The following is a 14,376-nucleotide window of genomic DNA, read 5'->3' on the forward strand; positions in this document are numbered from 1 at the left end:
ACGTCCTTTTCTCTCTCCTGTTCAGATGCTGAGCCCTGCAGGGGAGGGGTACACAACATCGGGCGCAATGGGGTCATCACTGCTGTGAGGAATTCTCACCGTTCTTGCAGCAAGAGTAGTTTCTTCCTTTCCAGTGGGAGAATTGTGTTAAACGGGGTTTAGATTAAGCTAGAAGCTCCAGGTTTCTCCCTTTTGCCATTGGCAGTCCTTGGAAGGCCCTGACGGCTTTAGCTGGCACTGGCTTGTTTTTATTGTTAGTGCATGGGCAGACGAATTCTTTAGTGGATTTCTCCCACTCTCAGCCTGTACCTGTAAAGAAAATGGAGCCCAGGCTCTAGCAGAGCACGGAGAGATGTGTACATTATTGCTTTACTCCTCTAGAGGGAACTGTTACTGTGTTTTAAATCTCCCCACGCATTTCTCTGTAAATGCTGCAGGCTGGCCGAGATGAGGGAAGAGCTGCAACCTCCTTTGCCAGAATGAAACCTGGCAGAATCCCACTCTCTGGAAACCAGCAGTAGCTGTCTTCAGGTGACAATGACTTCCAGTTTTGCCAGAACTCCTTTCTTACCCTGGCCTGGTATTTCCACCCCTAAGAAACATGCAGGACAGTGGTAAGTATCCCTCGGAGCACTGGATTTAGATCTTCTCCAGTCCTGCTGCAGTGCATGCTATATCAGGTTTACAAGCTGATGGATGAGGCTTGAATTCTCCTGTTTGTGTATTGGCATCAGACAATAGAAAACTTTGTCCTGGGGGTTTAACAGAAGAGACTGGGGGGCAGGGGGAGGACTGGGGAGAAGCGTGGGGAACAGCAACTGTACTGCAACCATTTCTAACCCAGACCGTCCCTTTACAAAGCTACTTTGTTAGCTGCAGAGGCTGAGGCCTCTTTTCCCTGAGCATCCTCCACTAGTTCCCGTTCACCCACCTGCAGTAGGAACTATTACTTAACTCAGCAGTGTAACTTTCAGGCCCCCATAGGTTTCAAGATCCACGGGTGGCAAATAGAAGGAAAGAACTACTCTGTGGGAGGGACAACTTCTGCATTCAGAACAGAGAGCAGTCTTTCTGGATATCATGGGGTCTCTGTTTTGGGCTGAGCTGGTCACAGTAGATGAGTGCAGCTCTGTCACAGGACCTCAGGGGAACGACTGGGTAATAGGGTAGGCTCCTTCCCAGTTCCCTCTGCAGTTCTGTGCTGTTCCTGAAGACCAGCATCAATCTGCCAGCTTCTTAGATTACCCTTATATGGAAAAGTCATAAATCACCACTTCTGTTCATGCTGCTTTGGTGCAGTGCCAGCCTTCCTACGCTCCACAGATATCTTTATAGGGAACAAGCTGTGACAGAGTGCAGATGCAAACCCAGTGGTGCAACCTTTGACTAGCTTACTACTGGGAAAAGGGACAGCCATGAATACAGAAGAGCTTTGGTCCGAGTCATCATCCTCATCAGCTGGAAATTATAATAAAGAAAATGGAGAAAAGTGAACAGCTAAGTCTTTGCTTTTGCATACCTTGTCTGCATTTTGCAGAATTCTCCAGTCTACCAGCTTGGCCTTCTGGTGTGAACTCCAAGAAACAAAGCATTCCAAGAAACAAAACTGAAGTTATGAGCAGTCTGAAGTCCCATCACTCAGCTGGATAGGTCAGGTAGTACAGGAGGCCTGTGTGTGCTTGGAACCAGAAAGAAAAGCAATAATAAAACCACAGATTTCTGTTCTTCTCAGGTTTTCTAGATGAACAAAGACTTACTGTAGGCAGGGATTTCAGATATACTCACTATACAGTGTGAACTGTGTATTCTGTGTGAATTTCAACTCTGTTCTGGAGCAGTCATTCCTGATCTCTAGCAAGAAGGCCCTTTTTGCAGATCACCATGACAATGCCATGCTGCTAGGTATACACATTGAATAATGTGTGTCTTGAGGAGGACAAGACAGATTTGAGCATGCAAGTGTTGTTGAGACAAAGCTGAAGGACTCTCATGTATGTGCAGTACAGTAGAACTCAGTCCAGACAGACAGCTTAGACCAAACTGTCATCACAACAGCTAACCTTTCAGAGGGAAGCCCAGGAGCTACATCGCGTGTGTGCACCATGATCAACAAGAGGACTTGAGCCCAGGAGTACAGTGGGGACTGAGCCAGCTGAGCAGTTGAATACACACACTGCTGAAAAGGTAGTAGCATGCATCTGCTTTTCTATGTCAGAGGGCAGCTGGCTCTGGGTTTTGCAACTGCAATTTCTCTCAAAAGCTTTGCAGAAGCAGGTGGCATGGTAAAGTACATGTTTTGTGGCAGCATACGCAGCAGTCATATGTGCCACTTTTGGTCTGGTGTCAATCTTCCCTTTCTTACGTGTGCTTGCACTGACATACTCCTCTCAACTTCACAGCCCACCTCTGTTCATAGTCCTTTGATGAGGGCTGCTAATCATCAACATGGCTGGCTGCACTCCTTGCCTACTCAGGGGAGAAACAAAGGTAGAAAGTCCCACCGCTGCTGTGTGGGCAACCCCACAGCATAACTGGCAGAGTGAGGGAAATTCATGTTCTCAGAACTTCTGTTCCTCTGACACCATACCACGCACATCGTCAGAGCACCTTCCTTCCCTAGCAAAGGGGAGGAAGAAACCCAAAACACAGAATAATCTGTGAGTAAAAGGAAATAGGAAAATGCTGACTCGTGAATCCCAGTTATCATGTGGCCAGCTACTGGGCTACTGTACCTAAATTTTATCCCTCACTTTTCCTACACCTTCACGGGGCCTGGCGCTTCTGCCTGCTGGGGCTAGAAGGGAAGAGGACATCTTTCCCATGATAGCATCTGTTACTTGGCACTGGGGAGAAGTCTATATGTACAGCTTTTGGAACATGATGATTTCAGGCTTCCAGAAATAAGTTATCTTTGCCTCAGGAGCAATGTTCCCTCAGCATGGAACAAATGCAAAATGTTTTCTCATGAGCTGAGAAATCATTAAACCAAAACCCACTGAGTGTGAAGATACTCCTAGCTGTTAATTAGCCTCTGTCTGCCACCTTACTGTCCTGGGATCTGGGATCCTTTTAAAGCTCATTTACCCAGTGAGACACTCCGGCTGTGTCTACATGTGAGGCAGAGTGGGTCTTCTAGGGGGGTCTAGGTACACTGAGCCATAGTGTAGAACAAAAATAAAGAAAAACAGCAAAAAACATTGCAAAGCCTTAGCTTAAAGTCTAACTCATTTGACATGTCAACAAATGAACATTCAAGGACTGTGTACCTTAGGCTTCAGTATAAACACTTTAGCAATAGCTGGTACTATTTAACACACTGTGCACCTGCATACGGTTGGTGTACAGTTAGGTACAAAAATTGTACTTCTGTGCTAGACTTGTCAGTTTACCCAGAGGCCTTCACTTTATAAACTGAAATCCTCACTGTCACTACTGAATATTTCGAATTTCCGTTAAGGCAAGCACTGTTGAAGAAGTTAGAATAGAAAATCAAAGATATTATTTGTCTATCATCTGTGACATTTCACATTTTAGGGTTTTCCACAGACAAGGAAAAGAAAAAAGAAAAGGGCCTACCTCCAGCGCTTTTCTAAGTCCGATGAGCAGGTTTTTAACCAAGTCTTTAGGGTAAGCCTAAGAACTGAGATGTTTAAATAAACTTTGTTTAAGTGTACTAGAATTGCTCTAATTTGAAAGGTGAATAACCAGTAAATAGGACTATCAGCCAGAATATATGACAATGGCTGGACCAGGTTACAGTTTTCCCAGCTGGGAATCCTTCTCTGACAGCCGCTAAAAGCAAATACCTGCACAACAGATCCAGTGTAGCCAGGTTTCTCCAAGATGCTTTCCCAGCCTCCAGTCATCTTATGCCCAGGGATTTCCAGTACTACATGTAGTACTGCTGTGCATGACAGCCCTAGATGGACTTTTCTTCCATGAACATGTCTAATCACTTCTGAACCACATAATCTTTTGGCATCTAAAATTCTTGTGTCAATGTGTCCCGCCTTTAAACTACATGTTTTGTGAAATATGTGCTTTATTTTGTCTTGAGATTTTGGGCATATCATAGATAATTGCTGTCACCATCTAGACTTGAAATGTGAGGAGGGAAAGTTCCCACAGGTCTCATCATCATGTGAGGGTACATCGCAGGCTGCTGCTTGGGTGAACCAGCTAGGTTTGTTGGCCACATAGCATGGATTTCATCTATTGTTACACATTAAGCAGGATTGCAGTAATAAATTCCCCTTCTTGAGAATACCCTGAAAGGTTTTCCAGAGAAGAAGAGCACCTCACACAGCAGCAGCACGGCTTGGAACACTAGTCTGTGCAAAGGCACACATAAAGCATTTGCAGAGATCTTTCTCTCCCTTGTAGGGCTGCTGTAGCAGTCTGGAGAAAATGGCGTCCATCCTGTCCCAAAGGATGCCTGTGGTCTCACTGCAGTGTTACTGGTCTGCAACAGTGGGGCAAGGAGTGGGAAGAAAGGGGAAGAAGATCCACTGTCTAACAGTGAGAAATGCAAAGCATCTGCCCCAGGGTTAAGCCTGTTTTATGTGGAAATTACATCAAGACACTATACAAATGCTCTGCTGTGGTCCTCAACACAGCAGTGTTCAGCCTTTCAGACCAAGGGATGCCATGTTGACAGCTCCCTGAAATGATGGAGTGACCAGGGATCAGAAACAGGAAAGAAAGTTGGTCAAATGAGGATGTTGCTTTGTTTCCTTTTCTTTCCTAGGACTCACTTGCTCTTGAAAGTGATCTGGAACATTTTTTTGCCATTGTACCTTTTTACAGAGATCCCAGGTTTTAATACACTTGAATCTGAGGTGACTGGAAAACTATCTTCTACTCTTAATTATGTTCAAAGTACCTGGCAGGAAAGAGGCTGATGAAAGAATTTTTATGAGCACTGGGAGACCTGAACTATCCACAGTCTCTGTAGGTGAGTCATTTAATCTACCCCACTATCTCTGTTTTACATTTCTTAAATACACTCTAATGAGAATAAAACTCATTAATGATTGTTGGATAGGCAAGCTGTAGGAAGGTGTGGGCCCACAAGTGCCTAGATAACAAAGTGGAGAAAAAAATAAAAAGAAAATAATATGCCAGTTAAAACCTATGCTCACCAGCAGCATCTTGGGGTAAAAACAGTCTTTAAGCTTTGTCTAACATTGTTCTTCAGAGTGCCCGTATCCATAGGCAAAACAATCCTTTTGTACATTTTACTTCTAAAGCCAAGTGCTTGAAAACTGCCTAGCATCCCAGACCTTGTGCTCACCCCTGCAGTAGCAGTAGTCACATGCAAATGGCCATCCTGCCACTTCAGCAGGAATTTGTCCGAAAGTAACCTTTCTCCCCTGAAGCAGAGGCATTGTTTAATTCCCTTCTCATGTTAGTCTCATGGTGGGCTGCTTTGTGGTGGCTGTCAGGCAGCAGCTATCCAAATGAAAAGATAAGCAGGGAAAGGAGCTTAGAGGAGTCAGTATGTAAATATGTATCTAATCCATGTATAAATATATACATATATATGTATATGTAGTGATTTTAGAGGGGGGTGGTACCAGAGGCTGCTGATCTCACGGAGTTCAAGACTTGCTCTCTCCTGGAAGCAAAGGAAGGTTTCATTTTCATGGCTAAAGTGACTGGCACAGGTTGTGTGACATATATTTGTATACCTTCCTCTTCACTCCTTTCCAGTTTCCCCTATGTGCCACGTTCTGGGAAAGCTGCTGCAGAAAGGGAACAGCCAGCCTGAAAGGTATAGGAGGGTCATGTTGTGATCACAAAGGAGAAAGAGGTCAGGAAGGCACTGGAAAAAGCTGTGTCCCTGGGCATTCATCCGTAGGCTAGGGACGAGGGACAAAATACATTTGGGAAGGTGGGTAATGTGACAAGGATACAGTAATGTCTCACTGCCCACTCGTGCCATTTGCATGCCATTTCTTCCAAGTCTATACTGTTTTCAGCTTGTTTCTTAATCTAAAGAAAGTGGTTCCCCTCCCTGCCTGCTTGTGTTAGCTGCTCCGTAACTGGCACTTTAGTTCCTCTCACAGCTCTCAGACAGCTCTAGGTCCTTCCTGTGAGATTGTGCCCCCCCCCCCCCCCCAAGCTGAGCCCTCTCCTCCTCACCCCAACTTATCTCCTCACCATGGGGCCTCTGAGGGATACAAACAAGTCTCCCAGGAACTGATAATGGGTAAATGGTCAGAGGGAGACATGAAGCCTACCCACAGCTCTGCGAAAATACCCCAGGCTCAGAGCCTCTTTTTTTCCTGTGAAAAGTATATAAAGAAGATGTCTTTTAGGGAGCAGTAGTCAAGGGTTGGTCTCACCAGGAGAAGCAAAGGCTGCTAAATCTGTCGACCTGATTCTGCCACTTACCAAGAGAGCACAGGGGATCACTCTGAATAGCTGAAGCAACCCAGTAACTGCTCCATAAACTATGAAGAGTCTGTGCACAGCTGCAAGAAGTTTTCTTTGGCCACGTCTGGCAGGAAATTTCAAAATGTATGTGTATGTATGTACACACCGTCTAGTACATTGTACTACGTTAAGCAGAGATCTGATGGACAAGTCTAGCAAAGGAAACTGGACCTCAAACACCCGCAGGGAGGGTACAATGGCAGACCACTGGCCCTCCTGCAAGGCTGCCCTTGTATGCACATCCCTGGGAGCGTTCTTGGTAGTGCTGTAAAAGGCCATTTTCACCTCCAGCTTTGTTCTGAGTGAAAGAACACTTTTTTCAGTGAAAGAAGGAAAACCTCTGAGCCTAGAAACACTGCCTGTCAATTGTAATTTGTGAACACAACAGAGGACAAGATGAGATTCCTGAGTTTACTGTTATGTAGTCTCAGCTTTTAAAGAAAATGGGTTGTTCTCATGCTGTCTGGAGGAGAAAAGGAAGATCTGGGGTCAGTGACAATGCAAGACAACATGTCTGGTAAGGGATGCTGTAAGAAATTCAGGAGCTCAGACCTAGCCGTGCTGTAACTAAGAAGGAACCAGCTAGCTAACTGCCACATCTTCATGGGCTGGGAGGGTGAGCATGCACAGTATCCCAGCACTGCACAGCAGTGACTAGCTTATCTTCAGCGTTCAGTCTTCAGAGTACTGAGTTACTAGGAAAGCTTTTTTCCCCCTCTCTCTTTCCCTCACTGGTTTTTAACTTTAACAAATGTGAAAGGTGCTGATAAATACTGCAAGTGAATGATAGAGTATTTACTCACTCATGCTCCCCCCAGTTTGTGAATTTGTCTCAGCATTGTTAAAGAGCAAGGATCTTTCCTATATTACATTACTCTTTCACACAGCAATGGCTGAAGCCTTAATACTGACCAGTCTTTTCTTCTGCATCAACCCTTGCTGCTTCCAGCTACTCAGGGTGTTACATTGGACCTTTCTTTCTTCCTGGAAAAGTTATTCTTGGGTGTGTACTCTGTTGTTAATTCAGCAGAGGTAGAAGGAACACAGCCATGTTTCTTGTCAGCCTGCTTGTGCTAAAGAGCTGTGGGCCTGGCTACTCTTCTGTATAGCACTTCACATGTCTCTCCATGGTGACAGCAATATTGACAGGTTTTCTCTTAGAGGAGAAGATGGTGCAGAATCAATGGAAGTGCCTTGGTAAAGGCAACAGAAATATTGTTGACAGAAGCTGCCTTGTGATGTGTTCTCCTGTGTCAGTCCTTAAACAAAAAATGTGGTTTACTCTTGGTCCTGGCATCCACTGTCTGTTTTCTGGCATAGCTACTCTCACAGGATGGCTTTCCTAAAGGCAGAGAGCTGTGTGATGCTGTCCCCAAAGCAGCAACACTTGAAATCCACATCTTGAGAACTACAACAGTGATTTAGGTGTTCCCACAGGTCAAGATGTTTCACTCCCTAATGACATACATTTATCAAGAGATAGGAGTAAGGGATCTTACTGTCTCAGCTTTAATGTGACAGTCGTTCACTACTTGGTTGTATTGATTCTTTCAAAGTGTATTGATGTAGAAAGGACTTGTATCATAGGGAAAAGGTGCAGGAAACCGGTTACGGGATTTTTATTAGGCTCAGTTGCACACCTGACCAAGCTTGACCTGTAGGGAGTAATTAACCCTCTTCTACTGTAATCAGACTGTTTTTAATATAGTTATGAGGATTCATCAAAACCCTATTCCAAATCTTCAAGCATCTCCTCCACAAACAGCTGAATTTATTTCCACTTAGCATCAGTTTACATAATGTAAAAAAAGTCTAGTCTGGCACAGTGGTAGGAGAGACCTGAACTTAATGCAGTTCTTACTCCATGGGCAGCCTTTCTTTCAGTCTAATATAGCATGTGATACTTAATTCAATTATTAAAGTGTTTGTCTTTCAGGATTTAATATTCTGTGTCTCATCTTTAGAAACATTAAATATGGGACTCAAACTGAACTATATAAAATACACATTGGTGAGGTTTTGACCAACACTAGACAAGCATATAAAAGTTAATCCCCCCAGCGGCATACATACAAGACTTTGTAGGGAGAAATGCATTCCTGTTTAACAACACTGTATGTACCTCAGCAATGAATACTATAGAAAATAAGACACAGAGTGAAGGAGATATTCTCTGTAGGATATGGATCTAGAGTCCTGAAGATTCCAGCAGGTTGCACAGAGCAAAGTCCAAATAAGAGACTACTGCTATTTCTTTAAATGAACATACAGTGCAATGGACAGAAGATGGTTTAATGGATAGGTTCTCTTATGCTGATTTGTTAGGAAATCAGCTCATGGAGGACTTGGAAACACCTCTACTGTTAGCTCAGTATGGTTCCTTTCTCTCCCCATCTGTGAAGGCTTTTAGACCAAAAGCTGGGGTTAAAGTGAACCTAACAGGAAAGGCAAAAAAAGTGTTGCAGAGTCCTTGGAGAAGCAGCTGATGCAGACTCATCTCCTAGCTGGCTGGAGGGGGTATAGTCTTGCAGAGGGTAACGCACAAATTCACCAGGATCCTATGAGGCCATGGGACAGGGAGCACAAGGGCATTGGTAGGCGGAAGGATGACGAATTCTGCAAAATTGGTCAGAAGATAAGTGAAAGGAGAAATGGAAAACAGGATTCAGCAGCAAGCTAGTGTAAGTTTGAGGAGAAGGTCATAGAGGCTTAGTCATACCTACACAAAGATGTCCAAGCATCTGGTCCAAGCTTGGTAAGGAAATACAAGTTCTCCTCTCTGATTATTTAAAAGCTACTTTTCAGAGCTCTTTGCCAACTTGGTTACGCTTTGTCTGGAGGAAAATGCTCACATGTAACCACAGTTATTGCTACCCCTAAGATGCCCAAGAAAGTCTTGAAGGCAATGGGACTACTACCTTGACAGCTAACACGGTGCCATCACGTGGACCCTGTCAGTGAATAGGCAAAAGCAAATGAAGTGATGGTCAGGAACCAGTTACTCAGAAGTGGTACCACTCCACTCAGTAACTGAAATGTCTCAGAGAGGGCTGCCTCAGCACTGACAAAAAGCCCCAATTAAACCTTGTATAGAGGTTTTGCCCTCTTGCCCTCTTCTAAAGCTCCCACACGAATTCAGAATGATGCTTTCAAATGCAGAGGGGAGAAAAGGACACAAAAATGTGAATGTGATTGGGTGCTTAAGCCTTTCCTTAAAAATATCCAGCCATAAAAATGTCATTGTTTTTATGCTCCAATTTAAATCTTCATACATTAAGTAAGGGAGTAAAGTTACTGTCAAAAGAATGTTCCCCGGCATTTCCCTGATTTCTCCCCAGGGTCTTTAAATTCACTGATGTCAAAAGAAAAACAAAGAACTACAGCAAGGCACATGAACACAGCTCTATAAATAAAAAAGAAAATGGGTCTGGGTGGGGGGAAGCAAGCATCTTCCATTTCTTGAATTGGCCATTGTGTAAGCATTTGCTTACTCCATCACTGCTCTGTGCTCAGGACATTAAGAGAAGACTCATATTGGAAGCAGTCTTTCTATTGCACTGAGCCCAGTTTGTGTCTCCTGTCTAAGGTCTGGGAAATAAAATCAGAGAGATTAAGATCTACTTTTTACCCTTGAACTGGAAAACCTTGCAAGCAAAGGGCAAAATTTTGCCAAGATAAACAAGAAAATTTGACTTAATTTTGTGTCTGGGTTATAAATACAATAAAAAGCGGGAAAAATTAGTCATATATAAATAATAGCTCAATTACATTCATGAAAATGTGGGTGGGTGTTCTGGGTGGAATAATTTGCTAAGGCAGAGCTGCTCTTCCTCTTAATTTATTCTTCTTGCTGAATTTGTGCTTCTACTTTTTAACCTTGATTTATATCTTGCTCTTCATTCTATAATCTGGGTGATCTTTCTATAATGGGTCTTTACATACTTTCCTTTAGGACTGGTTTGTTATGGACTAAAAATTTTTAATAGATACAAACATAGTGTAAAGCACTTCAGTGTATACCTAACCTCAGGTGCACACTTCCATCTTCCTGATGTCAGGAGAATGTGTATTTAAAATCAAGAGAATGCTTAACAGCTTTACTGTGCTAATCTTGGTATGGCTGATTTTACTGCGTTGAAGTGCAGTACTGTACAACCTGCTGCAACACCAAAGACCCCTCTTCCGTCTTGCCTCTTCTTAGCTATTTCTGCTCTTTCTTTTTGCTTTTTGTTTTCATTTCTCTCAAAATGGATGCTGACATGTAACATAATGCTCCAAAATTTAGACTTTTTTCAAGCCTCCTGGCTGTTGAACCTCACTGCTACAGATCAAGAAACCACCTGCTCCAGCTATGCTATTACCCACTTTGCAGCTTGGCAGCCAGTGAGGAGTTTAAGAATCAGTGTGACCGTGGTTGGCTTCAGAGCAAGACCCAACAAGGGGCTGGAAGGGGAACACCACCTGAGACATGAGCGTGCCACACATAGCAGTGAGCTGGAGTTACATGAGAGCATCCCTGAGATGGCTCCCATTGCCCGCGGGAATGTCTGGCCTGCCAGCAACAAGGCCAAGGCAAACAGTGGGGTTCGCTTGGGATTGTCTTAGTCTCATACCCTCTTACAGGGGTCCCTAGATGTTACATGAGGTGCTATGTACCATGTCTTTCTCTCTCTTTCTCTCCCCCCCCCACCTTCTTAATTTTAATTGGGTGCTATTTACATCACTGCAATTATGCTGTTTGTTCTGGCCTCCCATAAATAAGCAAGTCTGTACTGGCCAAGAGATGCTTGGAATATCTGTGGGAAGTCATCCAGAGCTGGTATTTAATCTAGAGCCTGAGCAGACCATGACTTGACATTGTATACACTCAGTCTGATAACAACGCATAAGAGGAGCAAAGGCAAGAAAGCTTGAGCTGTGCTTTCATTTTAAAACTGGAGTATCATGCCAGGTGTTAGGAAAGCACTCAACAACCCCACTGTCAACAAAAAGACTTTTCCCAGCCTCAATGAGATTTGGATTAGGCCTCACACTGTGAGGGCAGAGTTGGCCTTTTCACCTGGAGCACAAGCCTGGCAGCCCTCTCCTCACATCCAAAGTCAGCTGTGGGAAAGGTTTTTAATCCCAGGGGTTAAAGAAGCCTTGTGAAGCAGCAGCGTCCCAGGCTGAGGGACAAAACACCAAAAGCTCCTGAATGCGGCATGTCACAGGAAGGAAGCAAGGGCCTCACCAAAGGCTGAGGATCTAACAAGGAAACGTTCTGAAGTCTTTTTTTCAATGTTTCTTTCGAAAAATTGTAGCTATTCTTAGCATCTTTTCAACCTGTTCTAGCATAGGAATCTGTCCGTGCTGCAACTAATTTCCATGGCGCGCCTGTGCATACAAAGAAGCAAAGCCAGCACTGGCAGTCCTCTCTGTCTGTGAGAGTCCTTGTTTCACTACTTGTAAGATTCCAGGTTTACAGCTAATTGTGGGTAAAAAAAGCCATTGGTAGGTGGAGCAACACAAGATGTGTCCTCACTTCCTGGCGCTTTTGAGGACAGACACATGGCCAGCCAGGCTGTCTCACTGCTTAAGGAGTGGTTCGACAAGGTGGGGTGATGAACAGTAAGAGAGACTTTCCAGAGTCATTGGTGAGAAGCAAGACTAATGATATCAGGTTACTTCCCACAGGAAGGGTCTACAAAGAAGAACAAGGTGTTTATCTGATGAGAATGGCTGGGAGATTACATCATTGGACATACACTGCACCCACACAGTAACACCTGCTACACCCAAAGTGGTCCCTGTTTAGCATCTGCTTTTCTGATGTGGATGCATTGTTCTGGGTAAGCTAACTTGAAATGATTTAGGGAAGCATCACAAGCATTGCTGAACAGAGATAGCACCACACACGGATATAAAGGCATTGTTGAGACAAGCTCTACGTGGGATGTTCTGCCAAATGGTTCCCTTCCCTTCCTCTTCTCATTTCCTTGTTCTCCTTCAGTCAATGGAGAATGCTAATCCCTTTATTTGTTTATGTGTATACTGGTGACTTTCCAGACCTGCTACAAAAGTCATTTGACTAGAAGACTTTTCTGGAAAGAGGCAGCAAGGGAAGCTGGAAATTTCTTTCCTGAATGATGACTTGGTGGCAGTTGGATTGGTCCCCTTGGACCTGAGGATTTTGACATTGCTGTGTTTGGATTGACTATGGACAGCCCTGCACTGACAGCTGTAAGCAAGAAGGAAAATATTACAGCTACTTTAATTCTTCCCTTTTGTATTGAAAGTTTGTTTTCAGTATCTGGTTTTGACCAGTTTTAGAAACAACACATTTGCAATGTCTTGCTCATCCAAAGCAGCAAGCTTCTGACATTTTGTTCACAACACACAGAAAAAAGCAGACACACAGCTATAAGTGAAGGGAGAAAAGTATTTCCCATAGCTAGTCATCACAGTTTGTGAAGGGAAAAAAAGCACTGGTATACAAAGATGTGAGATTTATACAGGCCATCATGATTTCAAGGCTCATGGAAATCAACCACCCACTTTACAGACATGGAAAGAGGAATAGCTTTCTCACTGCTAAATCAATTTAAGTGCTTTCTCAGCTTTTATAGAGGAACTAATTTTGGATTTCAGATGATAAGCTATTATTCTTGCCCCATGCAGTCTAATGTTTAAAGCACGTGCCCCCTGATGCGAATCCAGGTGCCACATTTCAGGCTTCTATGAAGAATGTGCTCCCTCAGCAAGGCAGTCAAACCATCTAACTAACAAACTGCTAACTGAGTATGGAGACACCTACAGACAGCACATTCGTTGCTGGTCTAAACAATTTCTCAGAATGAAATATGCAGGCAAAAAATCTAGGCACTAGGTACTTAAGTCAGGACTTCCTTGCCTTGCAGGTACGTTGGCTGAAATTGTTTTCTTCGCCCTTTCTTTCTAGCTAAGAATGGCTTTTTCTGCCTGTTCAAGCCATTGGTTAGCCATGGGACAGCCTGTCTCCTCCATAGCCTTCTCTGGAGACAGCTGGCAGGGTGAGCAGGGATCATCACCCTTCTTGATGTGGCTGTGCACTGCAGAGCAAGATGCGAGAGTAACAGGGCCAGCACGGCTCTGAAGGCTCGCAGGGGAGACCTGGGTTCTAGTCCCTGCACCAAAAAAATAGTTCTCTTTTACCTCATAATGTTTTTAGCGTAGCGAGATTGTTGTGGCTTTAAAAGAGTACTAATACCACGGTGCTTTCCAGAGATGTGGTCACAGGCCTTATCTTGTACAAATGCAGGAGTCCTTCCAGGCACCCAACCCAGCTACTAACACAGGGAAAGCAGCAGAACCCTCAGAACACCTGCTGCCAGCATTTCCATGCACTCCCTCTCTGCAGTCTGGATTCCTCCCACTTTCCCCTCTCCCATTCATTCCCCCAGGTGACCCCCCAGCTCCCTCCCCTTCCCTCTTTCATCCCTCTCCCTCCATTCATCCTTTGCCTTTGTGCCCATTGGGGTTTCTATTGCATACATCCCCTCTGATTCCACAAGGAGTGAAGCTCTGCTTCCTGTGAAAGAGCTACACGACAGGGTGTTGGAAAAAGTTGGGAAGAAGTCCCAAGGCCGCTCAGAGATGCTCTAAATACTCCTCTAACATTGTCCCTCACATCCATGTCACAACTCTTCTTAATTCTGGCACTCCCCTGCCAAGGGTCTTAGTAGAGCCTTGCTACGTATTACACAGAGCAAACTGTTCTGGTGACAGCAACTTTTGAGCTCAGCTGTGCTCACATGTGGATCAAAGTGGGTTTTTCACTGTTACCGTCTTCAGCAGTAGTGGTGGTGAAGGACTGGTGTTTGGTGTTTGCCTCCTGTACCCACAGGGTCATAACATCTTTATTTTTGGTAGTGTTCTGACATTTGACAAAAAAAGAGGAAATGAGCCTTGCAAAGTAAGGGC

At 44.2% G+C, this 14,376-nt stretch overlaps 1 long non-coding RNA gene across 1 annotated transcript; it reads left to right on the plus strand.

The window, feature by feature from the left end:
• Nucleotides 1–447: 447 nt before the first annotated feature.
• Nucleotides 448–12,677, plus strand: LOC130142696 (uncharacterized). The gene is made up of 3 exons (XR_008819482.1): nt 448–614; nt 4,807–4,954; nt 12,112–12,677. It is a non-coding gene; the product is annotated as an uncharacterized LOC130142696 (long non-coding RNA).
• The last annotated feature ends 1,699 nt before the right edge of the window (nt 12,678–14,376 follow it).

This window comes from Falco biarmicus, chromosome Z (genome assembly GCF_023638135.1).
Source record: "Falco biarmicus isolate bFalBia1 chromosome Z, bFalBia1.pri, whole genome shotgun sequence".
In the NCBI taxonomy this organism is placed as follows: domain Eukaryota; kingdom Metazoa; phylum Chordata; class Aves; order Falconiformes; family Falconidae; genus Falco; species Falco biarmicus.